We start from the raw sequence: 9,304 nt of genomic DNA on the forward strand, positions 1-9,304 counted from the left end.
AGTACAGAAGTTGAAAAACTGGTACGAATCTTAGAAAAGTAAACTGATGTCATCCATTTTGCTTTAGTTATGTTTCTGTTTAAAAGAAGCTTTTTTGAAAGAAAAACTCTTTATGGAACAGGTTTTTTTGACCTCATACCTGTTCTGAGTATTTCATTGAACACATAGGACCTTTGAATTTGAGAGGTTTTTAAAACAGGTTTTCATATATTTGAGACCAAAATCTGAGATCTGAATCTTTTTTCAAAGTTGTCTCCAAGAAGAAGGTGTAGAAAAACGCTGACCAAGTCATACATGACATTTAAGACATCTTGCAATCTGTGGTTTGAAACATTGGTCAAAATGTATTTCAAAGCAAAATTTTAACGCATGCATGTAATACGCAAGTATGAATAGTATAATTTGAAAGAACTAGGCTTTTGAAAATTTGGCAATACTCAGATGAACATATTGACAACTACTTAAATTATCTCTGTGCTTTTTCCACCAGCTACATGTGGTACTTTGTTTCAAAAATTGGCTGTAATCATAACTTTTGAGCCTAAAAAGAAGTCATAAAACCCATCTGCAAAACTCTGTGTCGTTACTTCCTGTCTTTATTGAAAGGCTTTAATTCAAAGTGTGCTAGCATTAAAGCATTCTTTAAAATGATGGGTGTAAATAGACGGAGTTAATTTTTTAAGAAGAAGAAGAAAATTATCCTTTGGAAGAATTGAAAATTATCCTTTGGAAGTTTTGTATTTCAAAGGCTTAAATGCTTAATGGTAAGCTAGAAATTTACTCATCTTTATTAATGCAGTGTTTACAATCTGAGCCAAAACCAGTACTGAATGTATGAAGCAACCAAGTTAAGAGTGCTTTCAAAGTGTTTTCATTTTTCTTCTGCTATTAATTGTACAGCCTTAATATCTGTCTAAATTTTTTTATTTTAGATGGGAGTTGTTAGGTTTGGGTTTTTTTTTCCTTAGGTATGTCCATAGCAAATCTGTTCTACCATCCCTGCAAAACCCCAGCTTCCTGCCAGAACAAGACCCCTCACAACATAATTTTCTCCCTAGGATCAGGGTGAGAGTGAACCTTGTATGTTCTTCAGCGTGTGTAGTGAGTTGTGGAAGGTATGTTTGGCATTAAGGAGAGTAAATTCAAACACGTATATTGACTGCAAAAGTTGATAGAAACTGTCGCTTTGCTTGACGTGGAGTTTATTTTATTGAGGCCTTGATATATGTTGGCTTCTACTGATTTGTGATGTTTTGAGTATTTACTACTTAATGATAGATAAAGAAAAGTAGTAGTGTTTGGATCCATAGTAGACTTCATGACCAAGCTGACATTACAGTAACCCGGTTGCCACAACTGATTTGAAATGGGTTATTCTGCTCTGAATTGCTTAAATTGGTGTATGCTAGGTGATTCAGAACATTTATTAATATTGTCAAAGGCATTAGGCTTCAGTGTAAGCATGACCTCTGTTGCAGTAACTTGCAAACACTTTAAGAGGCTTCAGAAAAGACTATTATACTCTGTTCTGTTAATAAAGGCATTGATTTGATGATTGTGAGATAGCTGCACAGACTTGTATTTGGACTTTATCCACCTCTTTTTTTAAAATTTTGTTTACTGCTGGAAATAATACTTCTAGTGGCTTGTCTTGCTGGTAGCAAATCTAATTTCACTTCTAAAGTGATCCTGTAGATCTGGACTGGGTCTGTGCTGTTTGGAAACTTGTATTCAGTAAGTAAAAAATGGAATAAGGATTTATCAATGATTCTAAAAATCACCTAGCAGTTCTGTAGGGCAACCATGTTTCATGTTGTTCCACCTCCAGGGTGATGAGCTTCAGAAGCTGCAGTGGCTCACTCTGGATCTCGGGGAGATCCCCAGATTTACCTTTCTTTTCTCCTAGGAGCAGAAGCTGCCAAATATATACTTTTCCACCCAGTGGGAGAGAAGGGGTGAGACCTCGCCAGTTGTTGCCGCATGATGGTGTAGGGTTTGTGGCGGCAAGAAAAAAGCCAAAATACACAGAAAAGGCAAGGGCCTAACTTAAAATTGTGGGGAATGAAATAACTCCTATTTCTAACTATTTGTGTGTTCAAATCTGCTCAAGTGTTCCTCAGTACATACCCAAGTCCTACATCTAAACATTGCACATACAAGAATACTACTTCTCCCCCCACTATGTCTTTCTTAAAATAAGGTCCTTCTTGGCTTCCGAAGACAGATGCTGGAAATAGCAATTATTTTTGCAGACATCAGGAGGGATGCAGAAAATCAGGGTCAAGCATCCCTGCTTCCTTTTGCTTTCAAAATAAGAAAATTCAAGGCATGGTACAATGGAAGAAACTAAATACCATTATTTATCCTTTGCTCCCTCTCTTTCTCCTAACCTAACATCTTCTTTACCCTGCCATATTCACTAACGTATTTTTTTGTTTTCTTCCCTGCATCTGAAGTCAGCTGAGCTAGCCCATTCTCTTCTTAGTTTGGAAACTTTGAGCTATCTCAGGTCTCTAGTTAAGCCAGCAGCCCCAAAATCCCCAGTTATCTATTGTCTACTCTGAAAGGTGTCTCTTTTTATTTAACATTTTGGATCTTTCCAACCCTAACCCTGAGGTTCTACATTTGAAACTCTCATAAACTCGCATCCTTGCACAAACTCAGAAAATACATTTGCAATAACTATGGACCTTTCATGGATGCTCGTTGCTGCCTGCAGAAGTGGAGCCACGATGGAGGTGTGCAGTCAGTCTTTCGCATCTGTAAGCACTCTCCGCTCGCTCTCCTCTCCTCCTGCTGGAATTCTGCAGAGCATGGGAACAACAGTGCCTTGGAAAAAGAGGTAAACTGCAGTTGTGCAAGCAGCGGAGGCCAACATCTCTGGGATCGCCAGTTGTGATACCAGAAGATTTGTCTCCATGACTCCTGTTATTGTAATCAGTGTTACGAGTGGGAAGGAGAGAGTCTTGTTGCTAGTTTGGAAAGTAGGGGATCAGAAAGCTATTCTTTTTATAAAGTGGTTTTTATTTTGGGGGTAGAAAGTCAAGCCAGTGCTTTCCATTTATCACCAGGACACTGTCGAACTTAGGCTGTTTGCTTGAATCTAGCTCAGGCTGCTGCTGGGACACTGTTACTGCTGCCTGACTACTGTTTACCCACCTGACTGTTTGGTTGGCTCAGTCTGGCTCTGACTGCTTTATAAAGCCCTTGCATTAGGACTAACTGTTTACTCCTGGGGTTGGCAAAATCTAAGGATTAAGCTGATTTCTCTTGCATTTGTAGTGATGACTTTCTAGGGCATAATTCCAAAATAGCGTGGGAAAACGTGTACTGATTAACAGGTGACTTCTAAACGATCTCTTCAGTCTCCAAAGTTGTATGTATGTTTGTGAAAGGAGTAAATCCTTTTTTTAAAAACACTTGCATGCCTGACCAGAACTAGTAGAATTATTTCTCCGTGACTTCCAAAATAAACAAGTGGCATTTGAGAAATTAGCAAATCTTGTTAACGGAGATGAATATTATAATCTAATCTTGCAGCGGTATCATTATTATTTATTGGGAGAGTTGATAGCGAGATCATAGGTAACGTCTGAGTGTAAATTTGGGAATGTTTTTTTACCCCCTTTGATTGATTCAAGGCTGTTCCACTTTTCACCCCTAAAAAATAATCTGTTTGCCTATATAGTGCCTCTTATAAATTAATCCCCATGCCATTGAAACCATAGGTGAAGTGGTTGCCAACCAGAAATTTGTCTCTTCAAAGGAGTACTATCAGTGTACCTGCCACTGTACTTGCATAAGCAGATGAGGTGAGGCTTAGGACTTGGCTTCTAAGTGACAGTGTCCATCAGAGCTGTGCACTGACACCATGTCCTCACACTCTGTGCAAGAGACAGCGTGAGCTCAGCATGACCTGTTTCATCTCAAGCCAATGACAGCTGAGGATTGCCAGAAGCAGGGATACAGAGCAGCTCATGAGATCTGAAATATAATCTCATCCCTGAGAACTACAATTATTCTACAGTAAGTAACTTGTTCTTTGTGTAAGTGCCTGAGCGGATCCTAGTGTAGGTCCCTGGCAGGGCTATGTCCCTGGAGCTGCTTTATTGATCTCCTGAACATGTGAACTGTGGTTGTTTTTTTTCAGTCCAAAGCTTGATCCAAAGGCCACCTCAGAAGTCTTTGAGTAGTCGTACAGCCTCCTTGAGAAGCTGTTTGTCCTCATTTCATCTGGGAGATAGGCTGCTTTGGGAATGTACAAGAGGATGTTTTTTGTGCACAATTGTCATGGAGGTTAATGCACTGGTATAAATTCTAAGCTCATCCAGATATACTCAATTATTTTGATATTTTTGTGATATGGTAGCCTTTAGGCCTTACACTTCCACCCTCTCTACACTAGCATGAATAATGTAGACCTGTCAATATAGTAAAGCAAAATTCATGAAATCACAAAGTAGATACAATTCTTCTGTGTCATGGTTAACAGAACACAGGCTAATTGAGTTAGGCAGAGGTATTGGCACTTCTTCCCCTCTCAGAAAGGCTGTGTAAATAGGTTGAGTCAAAGTACACAGAGCTTGCTAACTCTTCTGGGGGAAGTGGTTGATCCTGTAAGACTTAGCATCTCAGGAAAATGTTGTAAGGAGCATTTAGAGAGAATTCCAGCAAGAGCAGATCATTTTCAACGGCCATGAATAGAATATTGCCCTTCAGAAACTTTGACACTAGGAAGTTTAAAAAAAAAAAAGAAAAAAAAAAGACTGCAGCAAGTTGAAATTGCTCTGAACTGCAGCTTCACAGAACTGACTGTGACATGACTCAAGTATGAATGACAAGCTGGGATCTTCAGTACTGAGACACAGAGCAGATGCAGATAATAATGTGCTGTCAATATGGAGAACTATTTTAATTTAAAAGAGTATCTGGTGAGTATCCTCATGCTCTTCATCAGGAATTTCTCCGAACGTGGGAAGAAAGCTCAGCCCCCACAGGGCTGATGCAAGCAAGACCACCTTGGGCGCTGAATGAGTGGTGCCATGACATTGAATCTAGACCAAGTCAAGTAGCTATGCTGAAGACTTGATAGATGCATGTGGTTTTGATTGACATATTTGGTGTTGCTGCCAGTGTAGAGCTCTGAAGATTATAGCCACTAGAGGAACTGGTGATAAGGCATTGAAGACTACTGAAAGGAAAGTATCTGGTAAAAAACCTGTAAGCTCACGTACACTGAGCTTGATTTTCATTTTAGCAATCATCACGTGTTTCTTTTACTTTATAGACCTTAGTTCTATGAGACTGGCAGCAATTGCTTTTGAGTTGGGAAACTGTTTGCTGAGGAAATAAGCCACTTGTTTTCCACAATTCAAAAAACTAATTCCTGAGTTTACCTTGTAGGAAATTTGTTAGATTCAAAGGTTGAAGCTCTCATAGCAAGAAGTCAGTTGCATGCCTTGTTGATTGTCTGTGCTGACAATCATCTTCACAAAGACTCTGGGTTCCTCTGTTGCAAGGTTTCCGAACAACCTACAGGGAGATCATTTAGGATAGACTGATTATTCTTAACTTCATGTCAGTGGTGTTAAGCCCTGTGCCTTCTGGGGAATATCCTTGTATTGCTTAGTTGTCCAGATAAATGTCGAACTGGGTGCCTGAATTCACAATGAGATCCTGATGAGCATAGCAGCAAAGAATTAAACACTTCTGCACATGACATCAGAGTTTTTCCATCATTTCAGCTCTGTGACAATATGAAATGGGATCATGACTGGTATTTTTTTATTCATTAAAGGCTTTGCTAGAGAATAGATGGAACTCTTACAGAATTGGAGCAATTGGAGTAACAAATGAGCCCGGTTATACACATATGGACTTAACATATGGCCTAATAGTGTGGTACCTTCATACCGCTGCAGCTGCATGAAATTTTTTGAAGCATCAGTGTTGCACAGACAGGGACCTGTTTCCCAGCAGGAACAGAGTTGCTGATCTGCCGTTGGTTAGGGTCATAATGAATGCATAACAGAATTTTTTTCCCTGCAGATCAGCAGGAAGCTTAGCAAGAAGGAATAAATAATGGGGCAAATTACAGGATCATCACTGTCTCTTCCAGGGTACTTCACCTATCAAATCATCTGGGTAAGAGTGTGAGTGAGTGTCCTGTCTTTGGAAGTGGGATGCCCACTGCTGTTAGCACTTGGGGAACACTACAAAACCCAACCAGGATCCAAATGCCAACAGGTGGTTCTAGTGATGTTTGGTTTTGATGTGTCAGGAGACCCAACTGAGCCGTCCTAAGGCAATGGGGAAGCGGCAAAGTGCCACTGGAATTATGCCCGCTGTGACTCAAGGTCCATGAGCTTGGAGTGATGGTGACATTTGCCTCATCCTGCGACCCTGAACCTGCAGCAGTGTCTTTGCACCCGGTCATGTTCTTCAGGTCTAGGCTGGAACCGAGCTCTCTTTTTGTCACAAGGGAGTCTTGGGAAGGACAAGCAAAGGCAGAAAGCAGTTCCTGCATAAAGGGACTCAGATACTGCAGGCTGGTGAGTGTCCTACCAGAAGCCTATTGAGGCTGAGCCTGATGGCTTGTGGGCCATGACAGCCCGGATGGGATGGGACAGTCCCTGAAAATGGTGGCATTTGGGGGAGACGTTCCACATCCCGCTACAGAGACAGACTGCCAGTTTGCACCTTCCTTCTTTGGGATGCTCTTAAATCAACAGTTGGAAAAAATAACTTGTTGTAGGGTCTCTGAAGAGAGAAGTAGCTAGAGCTCTGGCTTGGTTTTGTGAAGCTACTAGAAGCTGAGAAGAGATGGAGAGGGGGGATGCATCTCCATCCTTTTTTTGTCATGTAGGAGCACAAGAAACTCAGAACGTTAGACCTTGTCACACAGGACAGTAATACATACAGGATTAAAAAAGAAAAAAAAGTGAGGTGTGTATGTGCTTACTGATGCACTCCAAGGAGAATGTTTACTACATGTCATACCAAACTGCATCTTTAGGTTATTTTTTTTTTTTTAACAACAGGGCCATCAGTACTTATTAATTTAGTAGTTTGACTCAGCGAACGCTTTCAGGATCTATTTCCTACAAACTAAGAACACATGTATTACTATGGGAATATACAAGAAGGTACTTATTTAAACAACAATATTTTTATTTCAGTCTCCTTTCACTTTATATTGAACATAAATGAATGCTAAAAGATGACATTTCATACCATATGAGGCTGATGACACAAATCCTGTCTCAGGGTGGTTTTTATTCCACATACTTTCTGATTACAGCTTTTGTAGTTCAAAGACTCCTGTCAGAGCTTTGATGTGGGGAAGCCTGCTGTGTTGTCATCTCTGGAGACTAAAAGTGAATCACAGCGAATGCAGGTTGGTGCTGAACACCTATTAGTAAGCAGCGGGCAAAGACTCCTTGTAAATAAACACATAAAAACTCCAACGGATTTGGTTTGGGTTTTTTTTTTTTTTTCTGTGAAAGATGCAACGATACGAGTTCGCCCTTGTAGTAGTAGGTTTGTAATGCAGGTAAGTTGGGTTTTTTGTGGTTTTGGGTTCTCCCCCCCCCGCCCCCGTGCCTTCCGGGCTGTGCCAGGGCCTGAGGTTCCCGTGTGCCTGCGCAGGGGGCGCTGCGAGCCCGCCTTTCCCCTTCGCCCGGCTCCCCCTGGCAGGCTGGAGAGAGGCAGCCTGCGCCGATACGTACCTCCATAAACATATGCACGTGCGTGTATGTATGTACAAACTCCGCACATGCAAGGCTTCATTTATACGAGTATATTTCCAGCTTAAGACTTTTGTGTAGGGGAATACCTGGAAGATACATAGGTTATGCTCGTGTGTAGCTTGTACTTCATGGTGGTGATAGCTTCAAGAGGTTACTTCCTCTGTGGTGGTGGTGAACAATTTTCCGTAAGTAAACCATTTATAAAATGAATAAGAAACCATATGCGGGTTTGATGATTTGTTTTGACCCCTAAAGTAAAAATCACCTTAAAATTAATAAAGGAAAAAGCTGATGGGTGGGCTCTGCGATAGACTTGAGCGCCCAAGAACCGCGCAAAGGCTGTGGGTGAGTATCTCTAAACGCTGACCCCGGGAGTGCCTTTCTCAGGGCTGCAGGAAGATGACCTTGCCCTTTCTTTTTTGGGTCTTTTGGCTCTGTAACTGCCAACCCGCATCTTTACGGCAGGTGCTCGCACCCTGTTCTCCTAACAGCTCCGCAGCGTTCGTGTGTTTGTAAGTGCAGCCGCGGGGGCGTGTGGTGCGACGTTTGGGGTGCCTTTTTTTAATCTAACGGGGTAGCGGGTAGAGCAGACACCCCGTAAGCGGGACAGCGGGGTGTGAGGAGACCCGCGCTTCTCAAGGACGCGTGTAACCGCAGGGCATCACTGTTTTGGAGGAGGAAAGAAAGGGAAGGAAGAGGGAAGGGCTGGCTGCGCACGCCGAGACAGACTGCGCGCACCGCGCGGCGGCGTGAGGGGCTGAGGGCACCGTCCCCGCTCCCTGCGCTAACCGACCCGCCGGTAGCAGGCAAGCGGCCCTGGGTGCGCGAACGCTCCGCTGGGCGCTCGCCCTGTCAGGCTCGGGCCGCCTGCCATTTCAGAGCTCAGCCTAAAGCGGGTCTTTACACTCCGGCTGTTCCCGGGGGAGCGGGCCCCGACCCAGGCCGCGGCGCGCACCGCTCGCCGTGAGGGGCGGCCAGGCTGTCTGCCGCGGGATGGCGGCACCGCCCAGCTCCCTTCGATAGCTCAGCTGGTAGAGCGGAGGACTGTAGAGGCGCGGCCCGCGGGAATCCTTAGGTCGCTGGTTCGATTCCGGCTCGAAGGAGACGCTTGCTTTTTGCGCCGCCGCGCGGGGCGGCCGCTGTTTTTTTCCCGCCCCGTCAGGAGCTCCCTCCCCTGCCGTTGCGGCGGGTGCTCGTGCCGGGGCGTTACGGGGCGGGGGGTGGGGTGGCGGAGAGCCGAGGTCCCTTCCCCCCCACCGCCCCGCCAGCCGGGAAAACTCGCTCCCCCGTCATGCCTCGCCCCCGCCGCCCCTCCCCCTCCCCCTCCCCGCCCGCGGCTGGCCCGAGGCCCCGCCCCCCCGCCCGGGTCGCGTGCGGCGGCGGCGGCCAATGGGGCGGCAGTCCGCCTGCGCAGATTCAAACGGTGGCTCTGGAAGGAGGCTGGGCGCGAGATTCGGCGGCACCGACTGAGCCCGCCGCGAGTGCGGCGGTGGCGGCGCAGCCCGGGCGGCGGGGGCTGGCCGGTAGCGGGGGCCGGGGGGGCCGTGCGGGGCAGG

General features: G+C 44.7%; 1 non-coding gene across 1 annotated transcript; it reads left to right on the forward strand.

The window, feature by feature from the left end:
- The first annotated feature begins 8,761 nt into the window (after positions 1–8,761).
- TRNAY-GUA (transfer RNA tyrosine (anticodon GUA)) lies at positions 8,762–8,851 on the forward strand. Its single transcript is given in 2 exon segments — positions 8,762–8,798; positions 8,816–8,851. It is a non-coding gene; the product is annotated as a tRNA-Tyr (tRNA).
- Positions 8,852–9,304: the final 453 nt, after the last annotated feature.

This window comes from Gymnogyps californianus, chromosome 2 (genome assembly GCF_018139145.2).
Source record: "Gymnogyps californianus isolate 813 chromosome 2, ASM1813914v2, whole genome shotgun sequence".
NCBI classification, from domain to species: domain Eukaryota; kingdom Metazoa; phylum Chordata; class Aves; order Accipitriformes; family Cathartidae; genus Gymnogyps; species Gymnogyps californianus.